General features: G+C 45.7%; 1 protein-coding gene across 1 annotated transcript in view; it reads right to left on the bottom strand.

The window, feature by feature from the left end:
• Nucleotides 1-25,976, bottom strand: part of FAM204A (family with sequence similarity 204 member A) — a 310,501-nt gene extending 284,525 nt beyond the window's left edge. Inside the window, exons 1-2 of the mRNA XM_079899449.1 lie at nt 24,689-25,976; nt 21,368-21,438 (exon numbers count right to left, since the gene is read on the bottom strand). The gene's annotated coding sequence lies outside the window, so the exon portion shown is untranslated. The remainder of the gene's footprint in view (nt 1-21,367; nt 21,439-24,688) is intronic.
• Nucleotides 25,977-26,701: the final 725 nt, after the last annotated feature.

The raw sequence follows: 26,701 nt of genomic DNA, 5'->3' as shown, positions 1-26,701 counted from the left end.
AAATAGGTTAACCAAGAAAGAATACATTCATCAAAGGAGAGAGGAGTGTCATTTACTAAGGACATTAAGTGCCATACACTGGGCTTAACACAATTTCCTTTGGTCCTTCCTGGTTTACAGGTGACATCGACACTGAGAACATGTAATTGATTAGCCCAGACACCCAGCAAGCGTCAGTGTCAAGACTAGAACCCAAATCTCCCCGCTCAAGGGCCCACACTCCCTTTGCTCTTCCACAGTCCGCCCTGAGGATGGTGGGGCCTCCTCTGGTGACTAGAAGCTTCGTGGCCGTGTGAGCTGAGCAAGCACATGGGCCCCTCAGGAGGGCCTGAACTTGGCTTAGTGCTCTGCTGTTGCCATCTTGAAATTCTTAACACTGATTTTTGAATAAAGGCCCCTGCATTTTCATTTTGCACAGGGCCAGCAAATTACTTAGCTGGTCCTGCTTGCAGGTATAGTCTAACCTCACCTCTGACACTTTCCTGATGCACCATTTTCTCCCATCACATTAGCTGCCTCTCTGAGACCCACATCTGTGTCTTTCCTTGTTGTCCAGATGTTGTTATTGGTATCTGATTGGGGAAGGGTAGAGAGTAGGAAAGAATCGTGCACTGTTCACCTGTGGGTACCATGCTATTGCATTTAATCATCGTGGTAACCTGGAGATGGAGCTACTACTATCCCCATTTTATGGATGAAGAAACTTAGGCTCTGAGAAGTTAACTTACCCATAACTGATGAAGGCCAAACTGACATTTGGACCCAGATCTGACTTACTCTGCCCACTACATTATGCTTCCTTTTTCATCCCTTCTACCACTCCAACTTTGTGCCAGAACTTGGCAGACTTTTTCTGCAAAGGGCCAAACAATAAATATTTCTAAGCCTTGCAGGCTGTATAGTCCCTGTCACAGCTCAGCTTGGCCATCATAACACCACAGCAGCCATAGACAACACATTAAACAAATGGGTGAGGCTGTATTCCAATGAAACTTTGTTTACAGAATAGGTGGTGAGCCAGATTTGGCCCGTGAACTATAGCTGGCCAGCCCCTGTTTTATATCAACTGCTATTCGAAAGCCCCTCATGAATTTCAACATGGTCTTTTCTATATCTGAATTCTACAGTTTATGAGTCAGAAATCAGGCAGGAAACAGAATTCTACTCAGATATTTCAACTAAAGAGATGTTAATGTAGAAATTATTATACAGACGTAGAGGCAGGCTAAGGGACCCAGCAAGGATGTTGAGGTGCCCAGAGACCAGCAAAAGCAAGACCCTGATCCCACCTGGAAGCCACAATGGCAAGGAGGGGAAGTGGTGCCAATGAAGTCCAGGGAGAGCTGGCGCCATGGAGAAGGGCCTCCCCAGGAGGAGCTGTGGTCATGGCACAAGGCTGCCATCTCTAGAGATACGGCACCAAAGCAGAGGAGGCAAAGAAGCATCCCAACCTCTCTCTCTCTTCCTTCTCTCTGATTTTCTGCCAGAACAACCCACTGGCCAAGTCCTAGTGGAAGCCAGCCAAGAAGGGTGCCCTGGTGATGCCACCTGTCAGCCTCCTGGGACACAGAACAAGCAGTAAGGGTTGGAGAGTGAATTTGGGTGGGGCAAATAGAGAATGACCAACACTCTTATTTATTCTTTGTTCCTTCACATCCCAGTGCCCAACTGGATACTGTGTTGGATGTCCACATGTGGTTTTCAAGGGTAGCTCCTGACTCTCCAATTGGGCCATAAGACCTGGCACAGTAGTCAGCAGAGTGCTGGGTGCCCATTAGGTGTTTCTAATACGACAGCTTCCACTGGTGGTCCTGAGACACATGAACTCCTAGAACCCTTCTTTACATAACCATTGGGTTAATCCACTCTCTTAAGATTTCCCTCATTTAATTTCAGCCCCTTCAGAAAGTCCAACTTTCCTGTCCTATTGCTATCCTGCTAGGTCCCTGGCAGAGGACTTCTTTGAGAAACACCCAACGTAGGCCTTTTGTGACTCACATGGCCTTATAATTTAACTAGTTCTGAAATAACATTACCCTTGGTCTTCATGTTCATAACACTTGGGAGAATTCCTAGCAAACTTAGGTCATAATGAACCATCTGTAAATCCTTTCTCTGATTTCCAGGAATCTAGCTCTAAAGAAAAATTCTGGAATAATTATCCTCTCAAACTAGCCATTCTTAGAAATCATGAATAGATGGGACATTGAATGAAAAGCACTTAGAATAGGACCTGCTATATAATAAGAGCTTAATAACTTTAATGATTTTATTATTATAATTAATGTTTTGATTAGAGAATGCATTTAGCCGAAACAAAAATGCAATCAATACAGCTAATGGCTCCCCAATATCCCTTCTCCTCTTCTTCCTTTTAATATAAAACCACTCCCTACCCCATTCTCATCTATTCACCCAGGTAGAGACTACATTTACCAGCTTCCCTTGCAGCTAGGTAAGGCCATGTGACTAAGATCTGGCCAATGGGATGTGAGCCGTAGTTACATACAGCTTGAGTCATGCCCATTACAAAGGAGACTACTTGACTGCCAGTCTTTTTTGCCCCTACCTAGGGGCCAGAATGCAAACATGATTCTATTAAGCCAACGCTGAGCATGTCCCAGAGAACAACAATCCAGGAAATGATAAGCCAGAATAACCCTGGGACCCTGGGTGACCTCATGGAGCAGAGAAGTCTGCCTACCCTGTACCTCTCACCTCTGAACTGCTACAGTAGAGAGAGAATAAACTGTTCTGGTTTGAGCTACTGATTTTTAGAGTTTCTCTGTTACAGAAGCTTAGACCATACCCTAATTAATACATGACTTAAACACTTACGAGGTTTCTCTTTTTTTCCTCATACTACAAGACGTCCAATGCTGTACACCTGAAACTAACACAACATTATAAATCAACTATACCCCAAAAAAATTAAAATTAAAAAAAAAAGAAGTCCAGTAAACTTCTGCTGGCATTGGTTCAACAGGTTCTAGGATGTCAGGACTGAAGTCTCTGTGATTCTCTTGAACTCCAAATGGCTATTATAGCTACTGTTATAATGTCTGCATTTCTCAGGGAAAGGAGAAGGAAGGAAAAAGCAGGAAGGAAATGAAAGTCTTCCCAGAAATTCCCAGCGTGCTCATCCACTTCCACTTAATCAGCCAGATCACAATACATGGCCATTCCTATCTAAGAGCCAGGGAAGTGAGTTTTCCATTTTTCCACCTTTCTAGTAGAGGAAGTCAAGGGGAAGGGGGTTGGCATGGCCATATTGAGAGAGCCATACTATTAATATGATTATTATTATAGCAGTTCTTAGAACTTCCTGGGCTGTCCCATGGAAATTCCTGACTTTTCCCAACTATGCTGCCATCCCTTCCATCAAAGGCTTTACATCTAGCTGGAGATGGGTATTGTCTTAAGCACCCCAAGTGGAAAGTGACAAGCAGTGGGTCCCCCTGAGCCTGCCCCTCCCAGCTTGCTCTCTGCAAACAGCTCTCCTTTGGAGCTCTGACATCAGACTTGTGATGAAGGAGGCTGTGTCATCTAACTGAGGAAGCCACCAGGGAAATGTCTGGTGTTTGGAGTCCATGAGTGTGTAGGACATTGTGCCTTATTTACAAGATTCGTTCTTAGGCCCAAGGGAGCTTTAAGGTCTCGTGAGGGTCTCACGGTGCCCTGGACGAGGACTCAGTACAAGCCGGGCACCAGGCTGAGCGCTTTCCAGGCTTTGTCGCAGTTGCTGCTCTCCAAAGCCCTACAAAGTGCACAGTATTATTTTCCAGGTTTTCCAGATGAGAAAACTCATCTGAAAGGCTCAGAGAGGTTTAGAAGAATGGAGAGATATTAGGGGACATTTTGCTATGAATTATGCACTTCGTCTCTATATTGCTTGGACTGACTTTGGTAATGATTTCGATGAATTTGCAATGCTTTGTGAATGTCACATGGATGTGTCTTCTGGACGTGACCCTGTGCTGAGCATGGCCAGCAGTCAGTTCTTTACGCAGGTCACACTCACTGCCTCTTTTCAGGAGGAAAGAGGCAGGGATGATGACTCAGGTCTGTGCTGGGGCTGCCTCCAGTTCTGACTTCCATGAGCATGTGGTCCACGGCCACCATCAAAGTGGAGCAAGGACCCCTTTCCTAGGCAAATCCTCCCGAGTTGCTCTGTATATGCCCTCTTACCGACTTCTTCACCAAAGGCCCCACTGCCAGCTCGAAAGCATTATCACATGTGTTCAGTTTTCATAAGTTACAGATTTTCCCAACAAAATATTTACTCAGCCTTTGACCCTGTGAGTGTAAATGTTTACAACGACAAAGAACTCTAGAACAGAAACTCAGAGCCAAAGAAAGAAACACACTGCGGAAAGCCCTCCAATGAGGCACGCAGGGTTTCTCTTCCTCAGCCGGCTTTACCCCTACCCTACCCCTACCCTCTGCCCATCAGATAAATGCGCCCTAGGTCCAATTGGATTGGCGGTTATCCCCCGGAGCGCATTCTTTCTTTCTTCCCACCCAAAGAACTGTCTGACCCTCTCTCACTGCTCTGACCCGCAAAAAAAGTGAATACAATGAATCGAGCAGAAAAACAGGCAGGAAGTCTCTACCCCCGGTTCCTGGACTACAGCCCTAGCATCCCATCTGAGTGGCCCCAGAAGTGATCTCGTGCAAGAAATGACTGATCTTTCCAGAACTCTGACTGCAGAATCTCCAGGAAAATGGAGTAACACCACTTCCCCAGGTTTTAACTGGTCGTTTCCTTCGTTTCCTTATTCCCCCATCTTTCTTATGGTGTACTCCTAAATAAACATTTTCCTCTCATTTATGTCCAGCCACCTCCCTGTAGACCTGGGGCTGCTACATTTGTCTAGATGGCTGCCAGAGAACGTTACAGTAGAAGAAGGACATGTAATGCCCCTTTGTCACAGGGTGGACACCTGTATTTACAGCCTGCCCAGCATCCTCTCTTCTAGGAACGGCTCACTGGTGTTCCCTGAGGTCCCAGTACTCCTCCACCGCCCTGCATGTGGTCTGGGTGCGGCTGACGCCATCACCCACTCTAGGAATCTGGCTTATCAGAGGGTCATGTCTCCCCTGGCTGTGGGGATTGGTTTAGGGGTAGGTGTATAACCCAAGCCAGGCCAAAAGAATCAACTCCTTTCCAAGATACCTGTGCAAACTGTAGAAAAGAGGCATGCAGACCATGCCTTACAGATTTCATTCTAAATGCAAAGGGATGAGGGGAGAATCATAGGAAGTTTAAACACATTGACTGAGGCTTTTAAGAGATGGACATGGCTACTGTGTGAAGAACGGAAGAAACTGGGTGACGGCAGTTGCAGCCAGCGCAATGGAGAGAAGTGAATAGCTTCAAGACATATTTTGTAGTTCAATAGCCTTCCTGCTCTCCCCATGACAGATTTATGCAGAACAAAAGGCCCTCAAATCCCCTTTGCCCACTTTTCCCCGGATGAAAACAACAGTGGGAGTTTCCTCAGCCTCGTCCCGAAAGCAGCAGCAAGTGCTTTGACCCAAACAGGATTTTGAGAAAACGTGCACAGCTGTGGCATCTGCCATCTGCCCCCCCGTGGCGAAAAACGCTGTTTGCAGTCCTCCCGCCCAAGCTCCTAGGGTTCATTCAGAAGATGCAAGGGAAAATGTTGGAGAGACTGGTTTAAAGATCCCCCCAAATTTGGGGGGGGGACACTTAGGGAAAAAAATACAGGGAAGCATGTGGGTTGCCTTTCTTCAGCTGATTATTCTGAAACAATAAAATGTTAGGTAGCTTTATTTATACAATTTAACATGAACCCTAGGAAGAAACTGAGTTTTCTTAACTGTTGTGGGTTAAATTATGTCTCCCAGAAAGATATGCCGATGTCCTCACCTATGATAGGTGTGAATGTGACCTTATTTGGAAGTAGGGTCTTTGTAGATGTAACGCAGAAGTGGGTTAAGATGAGCTCATACTGGAGTAGGGTGGATTTTAATCAAATACGACCAGTGTCCTTACAGGAAAAGGAGAAGAGATTCAGAGAGACACAAAGGGGTAACACCGTGTGACATGTGACATCAGAGGAATGGATTGGAGTGATGCCAAGGATTTCCAGCAACCCCAAGAAGCAGCTCAGAAAGGGAGCGTGGCTTTGCCTGCACCTTGACCTTGGGCTTCTAGCCTCCAGAACCGTCATGCCACCCAGTTAGCAGTATTTTTTGTGACAGCCACAGGAAACTAACACAGTCGGGTTTTTTAATTAAAACAAGTTTTGAGTCTTTGCCAGAACTCCGAATTTGGGTTTGGGGATGTATATTCAAGATGTTTAAAAGCACCTCTTTCAGTACTTTCCAACTATGTTCATATGTAACTTTTATTTCTTAGTAAGGTCTTTGGGATCAGCTGGGCAGTCATATTTGAGCCTTTTCAGGCTTTGCTGCATTAATAAAAAACTCATGTTTTTAAAAATTAAAAAGCACAATTGTAAACACATCTATAAACACACTACAACACATAATAGTTTCAAAATAGTATCCTACATCTACTTATTCAAATACTGGTTATTTGTGTGTAAATCCTTTTCTCATACCTCTCAGCTTCTTTGACCAAGCAGACATTCAAATATTGACTGAAAAATGAAAATCAATATTAGTAGCATAGGGGCTTCCCTGGTGGCGCAGTGGTTGAGAGTCCGCCTGCCGATGCAGGGGACGTGGGTTCGTGCCCTGGTCCAGGGGGATCCCACATGCCGCGGAGCGGCTGGGCCAGTGAGCCATGGCCGCTGGGGCTGCGCGTCCGGAGACTGTGTGTCCAGAGCCTGTGCTCCGCAGCAGGAGGGGCCACAGCAGTGAGAGCCCCGCGTACCGCAAAAAAAAAAAAAAAAAAAAAAATATATATATATATATATATATATATTAGTAGCATATTGATGGGGTAAATTATTTCTGTAAGGAAAAAGGGCATTCACCCAACAAACCCTTATCTAAAGACCCAAATCATAAATCTAAGGTTGGAGGGAAAATGAGGCTCCTGTCTAGTTATTCCATGCCCCATCCTCTAGGCCATCTTGAGATTCTTCTCCATCCTAGTTCTTTTCTTTTTTAAATAAGATATTTATTTATATATGGCTGCGTTGGGTCTTTGTTGCTGCGCGCAGGCTTTCTCTCGTTGTGGCAAGTGGGGGCTGCTCTTTGTTGCGGTGCGCGGGCTTCTCATTGCGGTGGCTTCTCTTGTTGCAAAGCACGGGCTCTAGGTGCACGGGCTTCAGTAGTTGTGGCTCATGGGCTCTACAGCGCAAGTTCAGTAGTTGTGCACACAGGCTTAGTGGCTCTGAGGCATGTGGGATCTTCCCGGACCAGGGCTCGAACCCGTGCCCCCTGCATTGGCAAGCGGATTCTTAACCACTGCGCCACCAGGGAAGTCCCCTCCAACCTAGTTCTGTATAAGTATTATGGGTCTCAGATGGATAGATAGATAGATGATAGATAGATAGATAGATAGATAGATAGACAGACAGACAGACAACACGATAGAACTGGGAAGAAGAGCCATACATTGGGTCATGAACTAAACTCAGCTAATCTCATTTTCAGCTATGAGTGCAGACTTGGGTTTCAGGGTTACAGAATCTTACTCTCATGATTCCCTAGTTTTCCAAAGTTTTGCAGCCACTCATATATTTCCCTCTTGCTTCACTGGAGGTCCCACGGCCAAGACATTCTCCTGTTTGAAGAGCCCACAGAAAAGACGGAAATTAGGGCCAAGCATACCCTCAAGTCCCCCTGTTCCCTTTACCTCCCTGCAGCAACCCCCTCTCTCCCAACCATTCAGAGAAGCTCTTGCCGGCCTGGTGTGGTCCGAGCCAGGACGATAGGAACAGGAAGCAGCCACTTCCGCTCCCTCTGGATGCCAGCGCCTTGGCTGAGACAGGTTCACATATATAAACTCAGTCCTTCATCTTCTGCCTATTTATTATTTTTAATGGGCACCATATGCAATTCACTGACTTTTGTTTAACGTTTTTCTTTTCCTTCCTGGTCCTTCGCAAGCTATTCCCACCAAGGCAGGCGAGTAAGCACAGCTGGAAAACACACACCATCATAAGAATCTGGCTCCCCTGAAGCCTTCTCTTTGGACCCACTTTTAGCCAGGGGAAGAAGGTGCGGGGGCAGGGGAGCAGGGGTAGTGGATAGTGCCCTGGTCTGGGCTGGAGGGACTGACGTCATTTTAACTTATCAAAGGGAGCCAGGGCTATGATACATTTATGGGAAACTGCTGTCACTTCCAACTGAGTACATGCTATCTCCTTTAAGTTCATGATTAGTGTCATTTCATCATTGGAAAGACCAAGCCTTTTCCTGTTCAGTGGCATAAAGCTAATGTAAAACCAAGCGTGTGGTTCCTGGAAATTTTCACACGGTGTTTTTTAAAAATTGACATGGTTCGATAGTTGGGCAATAAATTTTCTTCCTAATGAGACACTGAAAAGAAAGTGAACATTGGATGTTATGCCCAAGGAGAGTTAGTTATTGAAGATTTATGGGCAATCTGTGCAAATACTGTCCTTTTCTTCCAATGAGTTTCTAATTTTGGTTTGATAGTCTCCAGGTGTCCATATTTGCCTGTGATATTAGATGTGTAAAACTGGGTAATAGACATATATTGTCTCTCTTCCTTCTTGAACTGTACCTCTCCCATGGGCTCATTCACAGCAGAATCATATGGAATCTGTTTATACGCCAGCTCTGCTGACATTGACATATATACATGACACTAAATAAAGACTGGCCTCCAGCCACCCACACCAGCAGATAATGTGGGGAAAAAATTCTCCTTTCTACAGGTTTTCCCCAGAGAAAGCTGCCCTTCTGAACAAGGAATGCAGAGCTTCTCTGCAGAGCCTGGAATGTTTCCCCACTTGGAATGCTCAGAGGCCAGAGGGCAGACATGGCCTGTAGGAACACCTTAGGTCTTTCCTCAGTAAGGGGCCTGGCATTCATTTACTGCTAATGTTCAGATAAAACATTCCTTGCACCAGATCCCTTTGGAAGCCTGGCTGCACCAGGTCTTTTATCTTGTCCTGGGAGAAGCTATAGTGACCCCCTTAAATGTCTGTTGGCACCATTATGAACATCTGAATGACTTCATGCAGTCTTGTTACCTTACAAAAAATGTCAAATGATGGGCCAGTGAGTAAACCTCAAAGGTCTTGCTAATGGTCAGCCATGTACGCAGTGCCCAGGAGGAGCAAAGTCGTCTATTCTTTATGCTCAAGGCATCTATTGCTATCCACGTGGAGCCCTCCAAGGTGGGATGGCCAGTGTGGCCCTTCTCTCCAATTTAGCTGCTGTCTCTTCTCCTTCTGAAGCATAATGAGCCTTTTTTCTCACATTAGGGGCACCTACACAACCACTCTTCTTCTGGTCCTCTGGAGTCCTCCCAAAGAAACCAGAAGACATGACAAAGGACAAGCATGCTGTGTAGACAGAAAACACAATTACTTTCTGAAGTATCTCTGATAAGGAACAAGTGATAGAAAGTTTATAACACACATAAGGTATTCTCTAATCTGCAAAGCTCTACACACTTGGTGGTGATGGTGACGGTGGTGGTGATGATGGTGGTGGTGGTGGTGAGAAGGTGGTGGTGATGGTGGTGGTGGTGATGGTGGTGGTGGTGATGGTGGTAATGGTGGTAGTTGTGATGGTGGTGATGATGGTAGTGGTACTGGTGGTGGTGATGGTGGTGGTGGTACTGGTGGTGGTGATCATGATGGTGGTGATGGTGGTAGTTGTGATGGTAGTGATGATGGTAGTGGTGATGATGGTGGTGATGGTGATGATGGTGGTGATGGTGGTGGTGATGATGATGGTGGTGATGGTGGTGGTGGTGATGTTGGTGATGACAGTGGTGATGGTGGTGGTGATGATGGTAGTGGTGATGATGATGGTGATGGTGGTGGTGACAGTGGTGGTGGTGATGGTGGTGATGATAGTGGTGATGGTGGTGATGATAGTAGTGGTGATGGTGGTGGTGATGATGGTAGTGGTGCTGACAGTGGTGATGGTGGTGGTGATGATGGTAGTGGTGATGGTGGTGGTGATGATAGTGGTTTGGTGGTGGTGATGATGACGGTGGTGATAATGGTAGTGGTGATGATGATGGTGGTGATGGTGGTGATGATAGTGGTGATGGTGATGATGATAGTAGTGGTGATGGTGGTGGTGATGATGATGGTGGTGGTGATGGTGGTGATGATAGTAGTGGTGATGGTGGTGGTGATGATGGTAGTGGTGCTGGTAGTGGTGATGATGATGGTAGTGGTGCTGGTAGTGGTGATGGTGGTGGTGATGATGGTAGTGGTGATGGTGGTGGTGATGATGGTGGTGATGATAGCGGTGATGGTGGTGGTGGTGATAGTGGTGATGGTGGTGGTGGTGATGGTGGTGGTGATGATGATGGTGGTGATGGTGGTGATGGTGGTGGTGGTGGTGGTGGTGGTGATGATAGTGGTGATGGTGGTGGTGGTGATGGTGGTGATGGTGGTGATGGTGGTGATGGTGATGGTGGTGGTGGTGGTGGTGGTGGTGGTGGTGGTGGTGATGATGGTGGTGATGGTGGTGGTGGGAGTGGCAGCCACAATGGCAGTATTTCAATATATTATCATTTCTTAATTTCAGTCCTATATTCCTCTGCTAAAGTACCCTATTGCTTAATAGAAAAATTTCTCCCACTGCCTGGTGCTGAACCACCTTCTCTACGTTTCCTGGAGCCTCTCTGATGCAGAAGGGGAGTCCTGGGATCTTTCTGGAAACTTGACTCAGCCAGCATCCTGCTCCATTCCCACACCAGTAGGAATCATGGAGGGATAACCCCCACCTGGCTTTCTTCACTCCCACTTACTCTACTCCCGGAAGGCTGAATGGATGACCAGGAAGGGCAGAGCTGACATGAGAGTACTGGGATGTGGCCCAGAGACAGGGACTGTCACACACTGCTATGTCAATCCAGAGTCAACCACAGACCTGCCAGGCAGCTCTACTAGACACCTTGGTGCCATTCCCAGTATGGCATCCTGGGAGGTTAAGCTGTCCTGTGACTTCGAGGGTGACCACTCTGTACAAGGCAGATGGTGGACAAGACAAGGTCCCTGCTTCACAGGCTGCCTGGAAAATCAAGGCATGTACCAACTGGGGTCTCCTGGGGAATAAATGGGAAATGTGGATCAAAACCACTTGAGAAGGGCCTTGAATGACAAGCCAACAATTTGGGGCATCAGACTGCCTGAGTATCCCAGAGCGTACCCTGTGGAGGGCCAGGGGTATGCAAAACCCCAGGAAAAACATGGCACATTTTCTGGAGAACCTATTCTATTCAAAGACTTGGGAGGAGAAACTGCAATAATTTTGAAGACATTTTAAATTAAATGCATATATATTATGCAGAAGAATGCAAAATTCTGAAAAATTTCAAAGACAACACAGCTGCCTCAAAGACGTGTTCCATGTCAGGAGACGTCTGCAACCCCCTGGAGGTCAGGGTATCTATTTTTTTTATTATTATTTTTTATTGGAGTATAGTTGCTTTACAATGTTGTGTTAGTTTCTGCTGCACAGCAAAGTGAATCAGCTATACATATACATATATTCCCTCGTTTTTGGATTTCCTTCCCAGGTAGGTCACCGCAGAGCACTGAGTAGAGCTCCCTGTTCTATACAGTAGGTTCTCATTAGTTACCTATTTTATACATAATCGTGTATATACGTCAATCCCAATCTCCCAATCACCCCACCCACCCTGGTCAGGGTATCTAAATGGAAGAGGTGGAGATACGTCACAGAAAGCCTTGGAAGGGACGATGTTATGCGGGTGACTTCAGAGGGAAAAGGACGACTTCCAGCCTGGAGAGGGGCCAGGGAAGAAGAGGACGCGATTTTCAGCACCACGTCAGCGGTGCCATGATGTCACTGACATCCGAGCACCACCCTCTGATGTGCTGCTGTCAGAGGCTGAAACTCAGCTGCCACGGAAGCTCAAGGTGAAAGACACCTGGCAGCCTGAGAGAAGGCAGCCTCCGTGACCCTCTCCAGCAACATTACAACAAGGGCACTGGTGGGAAAAGCAGGCTTTGCTGGCATGGAGGGTTACTGCAAACAGATGCCACCTCCAGAAAAAAGTGGCAAATGTCTGGCACTTTGATCCAGCCCATCTCCAGTCATTCCTTGCTTCCCTCTCTTGGTATAACATGGCCTAACCCCATCTCTGTACAAAGACAGAAAGGAAGGCTTTTTTGATGCCTCATCCCTCATATCAGTTGAAAGAGCTCAGGTCTTAGGGGAATGCTTGATTGAAATTTGACCTCCTTTATCCTCAAGCATTCATGACTTAAGGTGTCTTCACCGAGAACACACACCCTGGAATGCCTTGACCATGGTCCCTGGGTTCCCCTGCACCAGCTCTACTCACTCAGCCTCTTTTGGAAATATGCACACATTTCCTCCATGTTTTCCCTATCCCTACCCCCACCTGTCAAATAAGAGCTTTGTTAAAGTTATTATTATTTTCTCAGGATGACCAGGCGAGTAGCAATTTGCAAGGCTGTGCTAAGCCTGCCCATGGCTTTGATAGAATGTGAAGTCCACTGGGTGTTTAGACACAGTAGGAAGAAATGTACAAAGATGGCAACAGACCAACCACCCCTGACCCGCTTCTTCAGTGAAGTGGTTTGTCTTTGCTAGGCATTTGTTTTGCTCTGAATTATGTCAGGTCAAGCAAATATGAAGAGTGCAGTAAGGCTGGGGGCTGGAGCTGAGTAGCTGGAGAAGTTAAAAAGAGTCTGTGGAGGAAAAGAGAGAAGACTGGGTGAAGTGGCTGAAACTTTATAAAGGCTTTCAAAGAGGGTTGCCTGCGTGATGTGCAGTAGCCCTTGCCTCCTGCACCTCTGCAGACCTGCGATGAGATCTACCTCATTTATGAAGGCTTCCGGAGCTGGACTTGTGTCGAGGATGTGGGGATGCACTGAGGCAGGGAGAGGTCTAGGGGTGAGCAGGGGGTGAGGGCGGAAGCTGGAAGGAAGCCCAGCTATTTGTGTGTTTACATATACACAACAGTTTGCAATGGAAGATGCCAGCACGGGGATGAAGCCATTAAAGAGATCACGGCAGGGGATCATTGAGAAAAAAGGGAGGGCTTTCATGTTAGAAAACCCTTGGTTCACTTCTCAGTGCTTCCCTTACTCTGCGTGTGACTTTGGTCAAGTCATGGTACCTCTTTAAGACTCAGAACGGGACTTCATAAAATGGGGCTTATAATAGTACCCATCGGAGAGGATTGTTGTGAGGTTTCAATGAGATAATAAATGGAAAGCAGAAGAATCCAAGATCCTTATTATTTCCTGGCTCTGAGACACACCTTTCCCCTCTACCCAGTCTTCCATGCACATAACCCCACATACATACACACACACACACACACACACACACACACACACGTGCACACCACCACAGGCCAGCTCTACTTTTTCATTAACCTTGATATTAATTTGTGCTTCTTGTAAAAAAAAAACTAAAGCTCAACAAATAAGACTAGGGTCTCTTTGACCATCATCCTATGGGGCAGAGTGCTCACTAAATATCCATATGGCTCCCCACATTGCCCAGCAACCCTTGCAGTTAGGTTGGGGTCACGTGACTAGTTCTGACCAATGGGCTATAAGCAGAAGTACCACATACTCTCTCAATCTTAGCAACTATGGAGATCTCGCATTTCCAGGGGCAGAGCTACAAAGTGGAGGAGGGCTGCCTTGCTCCTCCTTTTTAGTATCTTAAGGCACTGGATGCTCTAACCCAGTGATTCTCAAACTTGAGCCTGCACCAGCACTACCTGGAAGGTCTGTTAAAACATAGATTGCTGGGGCCCACCCCAGAGTTTCTAATTCATAGGTCAGGTGGAGAGAGCCTAAGAATTTGTGTTTCTAGCAAGTCCCCAGGTGATGCTGAGGCTGCTGCTCTGGGACCACACTTTGAGAGCCACTGGTCTAGCCTATCCTGATCTAACTAATTCATGCCTTTGATCCCAACTGACCTCTCACCTTCCTGACCTTTCACCTCTCAGAGGTGAAAACTCTCATTAACTTGTGTCTCCTTCCAACTTCTGTTTTATGCATTAACATACATACAGGTCTCTGTAAAAACTGTAGAGTTACTCAATTTCACATACACGGGATCATGTTAAATATATTGTTCTGCATCTAATCTCTTCTATTCAGAAATACATCTTAGAGACTTACCCATGTTAACTCACGTAGGGCTAGCGCATTCTTTTTAGTTGCTGTGTGGCATTGCATATATAGATATACTATACTATAGTACAGTATATATAGTATAGTATAGTATAGTATAGTATAGTATAGTATAGATATACTATGCTTTCTTTTTCTGTCCCTGTTGGTAGATATTTAGATTGTTTCCAACAGCTTCCAATTCAAACAACTCTGCAATGTACTTCTTCACACATATTTCCCTGTGCGTATATTAGTGTTTTTATCAAGGGTATGTACATTAAAAAATGTAATAGCTACTGTTGGCCATTTTTATTTTCTCTAGGACAAAGCTGGAATTCATGAAGAGAAGAAAAAAGAAATCTTAACAGTAAACTTTGGCTTCTGGGCTTTGGGGGCCCTCACAGTACAGTGTGACATTTCTCAAAGTTTGTTTTATAGGGGAAAAAAGAGCCTTGTGTTCAAATAAGAGTGAGCAGGTCAGAGTTAAACAGCTTTATATACGACAGGACTTCTCAGAGCCTTTAATACATGAACATGCACTACAGATTGCTGAGAGAAGCAGGTAGCCTGCAACACTTCTCAAACTGACTTGCCTTGGATACCATTCTTCATTTGGAAGTCTTGAAACTAGGGTTACTCAGCACCCACTTGAGGAAATAAGGTTATAATAGAAAGAGCTTGAGTTTGGGAAGCCATCTTGGGATTGACTCTCAACTCCACCACTTACTAGCTATATGACCTTGAACAAGTTATTTAGCCTTTCTGAACCTCCATTTATTCAACTGTAAAATAGGAGAAACAAATCCTGCAGAATTGTTGTGATTAAATGAGATAATAAATGTGAAAACGCCTGGCCTAAAAAGTGTCACAAAATATTTTCTCTACAGCCCAAGACTGGGCAAGAGGCTAGTGTCAGTTTCTTCGGCTAGGATATAAAATATTTCCCATCAGAACCTAATTGCCCCAATGTCAAGAACATTTTGTTTCTGGTGTGTGGTCCCTAGAAGACAGGATAGCGTAGAAGTTATTTAGACTCTAGAATCAAATTAGGTACAAACCCCAGCTTATCACTCACAGACTGTGTGACACTGGGCAAGTTACCTAGCCTCTCTGAGCTCAGTTCTGTCATCTATAGAAGGGGACAGTAGCAACATCCACCTCATAGAATTGCTGAGGCTGAAATGAGAGAATCCATGTCAAGCTCTTATGATGAGCACAGTGCCTGGTGCAGAGTAACAGTAAGCCCCAGGAAGGGCTATGGTATCAGTTGTTGACGTCAAGCATGCAGTGGCATAGACAACATGACTGCTAATTTCCACGTATCACATGCAGTGACCTGGTTGGAAAGTGCAGTAACAATTGGGCTCCCATCCTGCCATCCTGAGCAACAGCTGAGGTCTGACAGGAGAAGACAAGGGTCAGGAAGTACCCAGGAGAGGATAAGGTCTTTGCAGGGCAATGCAGGAAAAATATGAAATGGCTATAATCGTGCTACGCAACATTCAGATGACAAAAAGGAAAAGGCCATAATACTTTCTTTAAAAAAAAAAAAAATTAGATATGGCTCTGAGCCCCACACGTGCCTGGATAACTAGAAATTCTATCTCAATCATGTTTCAAGAGAGGAGGTTATAAGGGTCACGTGACATCCGGGAAGGTGACGTGGTGCCCAGAAAAGGTGTCTAAGGTCTGCCCTTAGTGTATGGGGGTTGCCTTATTATCACTGCTTCCTCTGCTAAGCTTTGCTCGCATGGGTCTGGTCGTCAGCCCTGGGGCGTGGGTGAGCCCAGAGGCGCTCCCCAGCACCCTCTACACCGAGTGAGGACTCCGACACTCCCTCTCCCACTGCACCCGGACTTTGGGCTTAGTAGTCTCTCTCCACCGCAGCCCACAGCCATCTCCACATCTGGCTGCTGCATGTCAATGGAACTCAGGGCAACAGTACTTGTGAACTGCACACCCACACACACACACACACACACACACACACTCAAATCCAGCCCCTTCCCAGTCCTGGGGGAGCTCAAGTTCATTTTCTGACCTGAGCTACCTCTGCAACTTCACTCGGCTTCTCCAAGAGCCTAGATCCCCAAACAAAGCCAAGATGGGTCTGGGAGTTATGACCCATGTGCCCGGCAGGTGCCATTTTTGACTCTGAAACATCAGGGCAATTAGGGCAAGAGAGGCCCAGCTGGGGGGGTCTTGGAGTATATGCAGCACAGAGGAAGGAAAACGCCACTCATGCGTATGAGCTGCAAGAACAGCATGTGGGTGGGCATCTCCATAAATCACCTGCCCCAAGGCACCCACAGAGCAGACGTGTCTTTCATGTACGATGTACACAAACCATACACCAGCATTTAACTCCTATTGCTTCAGTCCTGATTTGTACTGAAATTAATAAATTTCTCAAAGATTCTCAAAGACCCAATTGGTTCCCAATTGGTTCCCAATTGGTTCCCAATTGGTTCCCAATTGGTTCCCAATTCCCATGATGGCACAGAACTGCAGAAAGGACATGGGCTTAAGAAAAGTGTTATTTTGAGCATGAAGGGAACGTAGTGAATATCTGGGTTTTCCTCTAGTTTACTGGTTAATTTTTATTAATCTTTTTCCCCTGCTTACAAAAGAAGGATTTGTATATTATAAAATGTCCAAAATATTACAGAAATATTTGCTCTAAGAAGCAAAAGTCCTCCATAATCTCACCTCTCAGAGTCAAATATCAATAATGGTTTAGTGGATATTTCTCCACATTTTTCTTTTAACTTATTTTGGCTATGCTGGGTCTTAGTTGCAGCACATGGGACCTTTGTTGTGGCATGCATGATCTTTAGTTGCAGCATGCGAGCTTCTTCATTGTGGCATGCATTCAGGATCTAGTTCCCCGACCAGGGATTGAACACGGGTCCCCTGTATTGGGAGAGTGGAGTCTTACCCACTGGACCACCAGTGAAGTCCCTCTCCACATTTTTTCTGTCCATGTGCATATTTTAATTACTTTTTGAAAAATAGAATGATACCATATGTGAAAACATTTTTCAAACAACAGATCTTAGACCTGCCAAAGCAAAGAGATCTACCTGCCTCATTCTTTTGAAAAGTTGCACAGTGTTTTCTTGTATGCACCATAATTTATTTAATCTGTCTGTCACTGGCTGACATTTTATCTACCCAGCTTCCTAAGTGAATCCCAAAGGGGTTAACTGGCTTGTGCCAGGTCACATGGATACTGAGAGGTAGCCCCCAGACTACCTCCTCATGCCCAAGCTAGTATTACTCCTACTCTGCTGCCCCTTGACTTTCAATTTTATTTACTCTTACTGCCACGGGCAGGAGTAGGGTCTGTACTGGAGAAGGACTCTTGAACCAGCTTTTGTCCCAAGGATTCTGGAGAGGAACTGAGGACAATTGGCTGTCACAGCTAAGAGAAGGCCAGCCAGGTCCTTTCACTAAGGAATGATTTAGACACTTGCCATCCTACTGAATTAGTAAGAACATACAGACAAAGGACATAAAAGAATCTGCGGGGAAAAAAAAAACTGGCGTCTGGTCCTTAAATCAATTTTTGATAATGAGTGTCATATATTTAAATGTTCACACATAATCATCACATTAGTATAACTATACCATCAAAGACAATCTGATTATATAATATGCTGCTTCACGTGTCACCGCCATGAACTTGTTAATACATGTAATTATAAATGGAGAAGTAGATTGAGGGTATATTCAATAGAAGCCTCTGGAAGTCTGAGTGTGATTTCCTGCTGTTTCCCATCAACTTGCATGAGACAAAGCTAAACGATTCTCCTGGCACATGGACACCAGGCCTCACTGCCAGGCCGTTCACCCCAGGCCTCATCTCGGACCTACTTTTCCTGATTTGGGGGGGCCCTGTGATCCCTGTGTGTCACCCAGGACTCCTCTGGTTGCAAGAATCTTGTGCCCAACTCCAACCGGCATAGTGGGAAAGGGTTGGTGGGAGGGGTACCAGGAAGTCGCTGGGTGATGCCCAGATCAAAGGGGTCTAAATGAGCCAGAATCGGGAAAGCAGACATGAGGCTGGCCCTGGGCATCTCAGGAACTGGAAGCAGCTCAAATTCTGCCCCACATGTCCACACCCCCTCATCCCCCTGGGGCCCTGACACCCACTGACCCACAGCCTGCACAGATGCCCACTCGCCCTGCAGAGGCTCCAACACTCTATGCTAGGCCACCCTCCTCTCCTCACGCCCAGATCCCCTGCTCGCCACCCCCTGAGGGAGGGCACCCCTGCCAGGCCACATGGGCTCCCAAACTCTAGGACAGCTCTGCCACCCTCACTAGGCCACCCCTCCAGACACAAATGCCCTCAGTGCTCTCAGGACCCACCCCCGCCCAGGTACCAGGGCCCCAGACGCCCTGTGCAGACACCGCCCTTGCCTGGTCCCACCTAAGGGCATCTGGACCAAATTGCTTGGGAAGGAGTGGGAGAGGGGGAAGGACAGAAAATTTCTGACCTGAGAAAATATAATTCTATCTAAGATGAAGAAAAATGGGTATCAAAACAGTACCTAGGGTTTCCCTGGTGGCGCAGTGGTTAAGAATCCACCTGCCAATGCAGGGGACACGGGTTCAAGCCCTGGTGAGGGAAGATCCCACATGCCGCGGAGCAGCTAAGCCCGTGCGCCACAACTACTGAGCCTGCGTTCTAGAGCCCATGAGCCACAGCTACTGAAGCCCGCACGCCTAGAGCCCGTGCTCCACAGCAAGAGAAGCCACTGCAATGAGAAGCCCACGCACCGCAAGGAAGAATAGCCCCCGCTCGCTGCAACGAGAGAAAGCCCGTGCGCAGCAGCGAAGACTCAACACAGCCAAAAATAAAAATAAATAAAATAAAATAAATTTTAAAATAAAAAAGTACACACACTAGCGTGACTCTCAGAGGCAGGGACCCCAGTGTCAGCGCTGGTTTAATAGCCCTGAGCATGGCAGTGGGGTGGAGGGGGAGAAAATGGACCGTTGTGCTCGGTTGAGTGTTGATTTTCATCTGAAAAAGGGGAATATAGTAAAATGAGCTCATGTTTTATGCTGAAATCCTGTGGATTACCATAGAACTCTTCTCTCCACCCAGATGACAGTGGCACAATCTGCTCAGCTTAAAACTGGACATCTACCCCCCTCAGAGTGTCCCACGGTCTCTCCAGGAGTGAAGGGCTTGTCACTGTGAGCCCACGGCAGTCACCATGTGGCGTCTTCCTCCCCTTCCCTCTGGGGCCCGGGAGTCCACATCTGGGTCCTTAAAGCTCCATGGAGAAGCCTCCCCAAGGCCACGGCCATCATGAACCCCAGGGCCCCTTCGAATGACCTGAGTGTTCTGCAGGTCTCCAGGTCTAGAGGCGGCAGAGCACTTCTCGATACTGTTATCTCCTTCCTTTGGCACCTGAGCCCCAAAGTGGCTCTGACTTCACCCAGAATCTAACTTATCCCAGGAAACAATTTTCCATGTTTGTATACAATGGAAACAATTGTATCTCATGGAAACAATTCTGTCTGTTCCAACGCTCATCCCTCCAACCGCAGTACCTCTTCCCTAGACCGAGGGGCTGGCCGAGCAGCAGATCTTATCAACTCCCCTCCCTCCTCTGTTTATCCCACCGGCCTCTTCCCTCTCAAAAGTCCTCCTTCTTTACCCAGTAACAAAACGTATGCTCCTAGATATATCAACGGATACCAGCAGATCGCAAGGGTAGGGGAAGGATAGAACCTTATCAGTAGCACCTGAACGCCATCCAAAGATGCCTAAGACTTGTGTTAAGTAGGAGAGACTGAGCAATAACAGTGTAACAGAGTTTCCAAATTTCAAAGGAATCATTTGTATAAGGCTGAATACTGAAGACTTCTATCTTCAGAGTTATCAGCTCTCAGAGCCAGTTAGTGTTTTCAAGAAAGACCCAATGGATAAAGACAAAGGGACCGCTGATATTCGGTCTTCAAGACAACCACATGACTATGGTCAGAGCAGAATTGCATTCTGGGAAGTGCTTGAGCTCTGAAGTGAACCAACCTGGGTTCAGATCCTCCCTCTACCATTTACAACCTAATAGACCTCAAGCAACCCCCTTGATGTCTCTGGGTCTCTGTTTCTTTATCAACGTTGTTTGACAATATCTGTGTCAAGCCTCTGGTACATGGAAGACACTAATACACAGCAATTATTATTACTGACTAATAGTGGGGTACACAAGCTATTTTATTTTACTTACATTTTATTAAATGTATACAAAGTTGTCTGGAATATTTTTTATATTTATTTGTCAAATTGCCCTTTAAAGATCCATCCAAAATATTATACCATTTTAGAAAAAACTAAAATGATGGAAATCCAACGCAGTTTTTGGACTGTTTTCTATCTAATTGGAATTTCCATGGAGACCAGGCATCGAAAGTTCTCTCTCCCCTAACCCATGGCTGGGGGCAGTCAGGTCCCCGCCCCCTCCAGGCTGCCCACAACCTAGTTGTAATATATCCGTGAGCCCCTCATGTTTCAGATCCAGCCCAGAGAATACCTTCCAGCAGCTTGTTGGCTGGGTGTTTTTCGGTGGAAATTCAGCATTTCATTCTACCATTTCAAATGGAAAACTGAAATCCAGTAATGTAACTTTTTATATTCTTTTCGACCGTGGAAAAAACCAGGGGAACTACTCAAGGAGACATTGTCCACCAAGCCATCACTGAGATGTGGACTGTCTTCCCTGAAATGACTTTCAAAGTCACTGTTTGATCTTTGACCTTGGACTGGGAGAATCACTAGGTAGGTTTTCACATGGTAGCCACATACATAGGAGTTGGGTTTGGGGTGCCGCTGAGACGATACAGGGAATGGGGTGAGGGCTGGGAATCAGGGAAAAGGGAAGCAAATCTTCAGTTTCACCAAGAATCTTGCTTCCCCCAGCCCTTCTTAGCTCATCCCATTGGGTAGATCAGTTATCTTTGGCCCAGTAAGATTACCACTTTCTGCTTGGCTAATACCCAGTGCTTTACTGAAACAGAAAATGCCCTCAGCAGGGGAAGGAGAGGTAGATACATGAGATAAAACTCACTTCAAGTCTTTCGTGTCCTTGAAGGATTGTGTTCCCTCCAGTTCCTGTCTGCTTGGGTTGCTCTCCAGTGCCTGCAAACAGACATATCCGTAGATTACATATATATATAAAATATATCTTCTATATAACATATTATATATAATGTGTACAATTTTCCTCCAGTTTTTATCATTGCTATCAGTGGAAGGGCTAACCCAATACATGCTACTTTGACTGGAACTGGAACTCTAGTTAGAACGATGTTTAATAGTAGAAGGCAACACTTGCACAAGACTCTTCAAATGAAGTCTTATGTGAAAGCCTACTGCATTAAACAGGTGAAAGAAAAGCTAGTCCAGTATTGGCTAGGTCGGTAGAAAGTATCCAGATTCACATACACAGAAAATGGAACGTAAAGCTGGTCATATTCTTTGGGACTCTTGAAGTTTGAAAACTACCAAGAGAAAGGATGTGTGTTTTGGCTTCTGAAAGACCTCAGCTTGAATGCCAGACCTTACTAGGTATGTGTCCAGAGGTAAGTGATTTAACTTCTCTCAAGAAAGTCCCCTTGTCTGCAACATGGAGACAGTGGTACCCATTTTCTTTTTGTTTTTTTGTTTTCTTTTGGGGCCACGCTGTGCAGCTTGTGGGGTCTTAGTTCCCTGACCAGTGAATGATCCTGGGCCCTCAGCAGTGAAAGTGTGGAGTTCTAACCACTGGAGTGCCAGGGAATTCCCCCCATCTTGCTTTTTAATGAAAAGTTGTTATAAGGATTATCACAAAGTACATGAAAACCATCTTGCACATGGCCTAGTGTACAGTGGACAAAATTGTGAGCTTCTCAAATGCAGAGCTATTTTCTCCACTTTTCTAACTCACTTAGCTCCTATCCAAGGATTGTACACTTGCTTGTTGTTTTACTTGCCTTTTCTCTATTAAAAATATTTCCATGTAGGCCTCCACAGCCCTAAATCCTGAGCTGTCATTATTCTGAAATAGCTGTAGGACACAAGAGCATATTGAGAAGTATGAGGCTAAACAGAGCTTTTAATTGCAAATGGAAGATAAACGAAGATGACTCCTGTCTATGTGCGCACATGAAAACTAACAGTTCAGATGGTGATAGGAAATCGACACTGCTACCTGCCATGCTTGATATGAATTATAAACGGATCTTCTGTAACAGCCCAAATACCTCTAAAGACATGTAATGTAACCATTCAGTAGCACACTCTTTTTTAAAAAAATAAATTTGCTTTTACTAAATGTGTAAATGGATGAATGGATAGAGGATCATGGAAGGCTTTGCCACTGTGTGTTGGTAATCTTGTTAATGAAACATCATGAAATTTTTCTAGGGGATAAAAGATGAGTCTTCTGATTTCAGCCTTAAAAGAAGGGGAAAACATTTCCTGCAACATAGCAAACCTACGGAAAGCTGGAGAATAGCACTAATAAATATAAAAAGGGGACATTAATTAATCAGAAAACAAGAAAGGAGAAGACAGTAAATAAACAAGTCTCTAGATAGTGTAATTTTTTAAAAAGAGAGAAAATAGATATTGATAATTAGAAATAAGTAAAGGGGTATAAGCAAAGATATGGAAGATATTTTAAATCTTAGGGAAATAATATGCATAATTCTGTGATATTAAATTTTAAAAGCTTGATAAAATGGATGGTTTTCTAAGAAACTCTAAATTGTCAAAATTGTCTTAAGAAATAAACAGGAAATCTGAGCAGATCAGCAACTCTGCAGAAAGCTACAGCACCATGAAAAGAAAAAACAACAGACCAAACCCTCTTGTGAATATAGATATAAATTTAAATTGCAAATCAAGTCAAATCAATTTTCAAGTGATAGTAACACCATTACTAAGTATGATTTGGAATAAAGGGTAGTTCAATAGCAGGAAAGCTATTAATGTAATTTATCACATCAGTAGATCAAAGAAGATACCACAGTAGGAAGAGAGGAGAGGTAGAGGCCAAGCATCAGATGCTGAAGACAGAGCCCATGGGTTGGAAACATGCCTTTTCTTCTTATGTTGTGACTTCTACCAAGCAGTCTAACTTCCCTGTGCCTCAGTTCCCTCGCTGTAAAATGGATATGCTAACATTATCTACTTTAGGGAGTTGCTGTGAGAAATCAATAAATTAACATTTGTAAAGTGGTTTACACCATGGCTTGGTGTTTAGTAAGCCCGATACAAGTACTTGCTTAATAAAACAAAACCCAATCATCATCTCTCTAAAGGCTGATGATAAATTTATCATCATTTCCTGTTAGAAGCTTTTGATAAACTGAATAGCAGCATATTTCCTTAACACCATAAAGAATATCTAACCCAGACTAACAACTAACATCACTCCACTGAGACAATAAACGGACAAATACAGAAAAGGGAAAGGCTAGACTATATCCTGTGGTGTTGAATTGGAACTGGAGGTATTGGTATGAACCAATGGGTTTTAACAAATACAGATCACTCAGTATGAAAATAGATACGTACGTGTGTGTGTGTGCGTGTGTGTGTGTACACATACATCTATTTCTTAGCTCTGCCCACCCCAAGGGCTTATAAGCAACGACAATCCAGTAGCAGTAAGCTACTAGGATCCAGATTATCAGTTTCTAAATACTATTATCCATTAAAATGAAACAGGGCTCCTTGGAGAAATTGCTGATTCCAGGGCAGAGACAGGGAAAGTACAAACTGAGCCTAGAACAGCTTCTGCCATAAAGAAAGGACATGCTTAAAAATGATGGAGACATGTCAAAAGTATTGGGAAGCCAGTTTAAGGGGATCTCACAGAAAACTCTGGGACAATTTGAACATCAAAATATTTAATGATAGTCATTCAGTTTTAGGCAGAAACTGGCTGAGGTAGAACCCAGGGCCTAAGCATTTTAAAGCCTAGTTATTCAGAAGAGGGGGGCTTCCGGGAAGATGGCGGAAGAGTAAGACGCGGAGACCGCCTTCCTCCCCACAGATACACCAGAAACACATCTACACGTGTAACAACTCCTACAGAACACCTACTGAACGCTGGCAGAAGACCTCAGACCTCCCAAAAGGCAAGAAACCCCCCCACGTACCTGCGTAGGGTAAAAGGAAAAAGAATAAACAGAGACAAAAGGATAGGGACGGGACCTGCACCAGCGGGAGGGAGCCGTGAAGGAGGAAAAGTTTCCACACACTAGGAGCCCTTTCGCGGGCGGAGACTGCGGGTGGTGGAGGGGGGAAGCTTCGGAGCCGCGGAGGAGAGCACAGCAACAGGGGTGCGGGGGACAAAGCGGGAAGGTTCCCGCACAGAGGATCAGGGCCGACCGGCACTCACCAGGCCGAGAGGCTTGTCTGCTCACCCGCCGGGGCGGGCGGGGCCGGGAGCTGAGGCTCGGGCTTCGGTCGGAGCGCAGGGAGAGGACTGGGGTTGGCGGCGTGAACACAGCCTGCAGGGGGTTAGTGCGCCGCGGCTGGCCGGGAGGGAGTCCGGGAAAAAGTCTGGAGCTGCCGAAGAGGCAAGAGACTTTTTCTTCCCTCTTTGTTTCCTGGTGCGCGAGGAGAGGGGATTAAGAGCGCCGCCTAAAGGAATTCCAGAGACGGGTGCGAGCCGCGGCTAAAAGCGCGGACCCCAGAGACGGGCATGAGACGCTAACGCTGCTGCCGCCACCAAGAAGCCTGTGTGCGAGCACAGGTCACTATCCACACCCCCCTTCCGGGGAGCCTGTGCAGCCCGCCACTGCCAGGGTCCTGGGAGCCAGGGACAACTCCCCCGGGAGAACGCACGGCGCGGCTCAGGCTGGTGAAACGTCACGCTGGCCTCTGCCGCTGCAGGCCCGCCCCGTACGCCGTGCCCCTCCCTCCCCCCGGCCTGAGTGAGCCAGAGACCCCAATCAGCGGCTCCTTTAACCCCGTCCTGTCTGAGCAAAGAACAGACGCCCTCCAGCGACCTACACGCAGAGGCGGGGCCAAATCCAAAGCTGAGCCCCTGGGAGCTGAGAGAACAAAGAAGAGAAACGGAAATCTCTCCCAGCAGCCTCAGAAGCAGCGGATTAAAGCTCCACAATCAACTTGATGCACCCTGCGTCTGTGGAATACATGAATAGACAATGAATCATCCCAGATTGAGGAGGTGGACTATGAGAGCAAGATTTATGATTTTTTCCCCTTTTCCTCTTTTTGTGAGTGTGTATGTGTATGCTTCCGTGTGAGATTTTGTCTGTATAGCTTTGCTTCCACCATTTGTCCTAGGGTTCTATCTGTCCGGTTTTTTTCTTAATAATTATTTTTTTATTTTAATAGCTTTATTATATTTTATTTTACTTTATCTTCTTTCTTTCTTTTCTTCCTTCCCTCCTTCCTTCCTTCCTTCCTCCCTCCCTTTCTCCCTCCCTCCCTCCCTCCTTTCTTTCTTTCTTTCTACTTCTACTAATTCTTTCTTTCTACTTTTTCTCCCTTTTATTCTGAGCCGTGTGGATGAAAGGCTTTTGGTGCTGCAGTCAGGAGTCAGTGCTGTGCCTCTGAGGTGGGAGAGCCAACTTCAGGACACTGGTGCACAAGAGACCTCCCAGCTCCACATAATATCAAATGGCGAAAATCTCTCAGAGATCTCCATCTCAACACCAGCACCCAGCTTCACTCAACGACCAGCAAGCTACAGTGCTGGACATCCTATGCCAAACAACTAGCAAGACAGGAACACAACCCCACCCATTAGCAGAGAGGCTGCCTAAAATCATCATAAGGCCACAGACACCCCAAAACACACCACCAGACCTGGACCTGCCCACCAGAAAGACAAGATCCAGCCTTATCCACCAGAACACAGGTACTAGTCCCCTCCACCAGGAAGCCTACACAACCCACTGAAACAACTTTAGCCACTGGGGACAGATACCAAAAACAATGGGAACTACGAACCTGCAGCCTGCAAAAAGGATACCCCAAACACAGTAAGATAAGCAAAATGAGAAGACAGAGAAAAACACAGCAGATGAAGGAGCAAGATAAAAACCCACCAGGCCTAACAAATGAAGAGGAAATAGGCAGTCTACCTGAAAAAGAATTCAGAATAATGATAGTAAAGATGATCCAAAATCTTGGAAATAGAATGGACAAAATGCAAGAAACATTTAACAAGGACCTAGAAGAACTAAAGATGAAACAAACAACGATGAACAACACAATAAATGAAATTAAAAATACTCTAGATGGGATCAATAGCAGAATAACTGAGGCAGAAGAACGGATAAGTGACCTGGAAGATAAAATAGTGGAAATAACTACTGCAGAGCAGAATAAAGAAAAAAGAATGAAAAGAACTGAGAACAGTCTCAGAGACCTCTGGGAC

This window comes from Stenella coeruleoalba (assembly GCF_951394435.1).
Source record: "Stenella coeruleoalba genome assembly, chromosome: 16".
Classification (NCBI taxonomy): Eukaryota; Metazoa; Chordata; class Mammalia; order Artiodactyla; family Delphinidae; genus Stenella; species Stenella coeruleoalba.
This window is presented reverse-complemented; position numbering and strand designations above follow the sequence as displayed.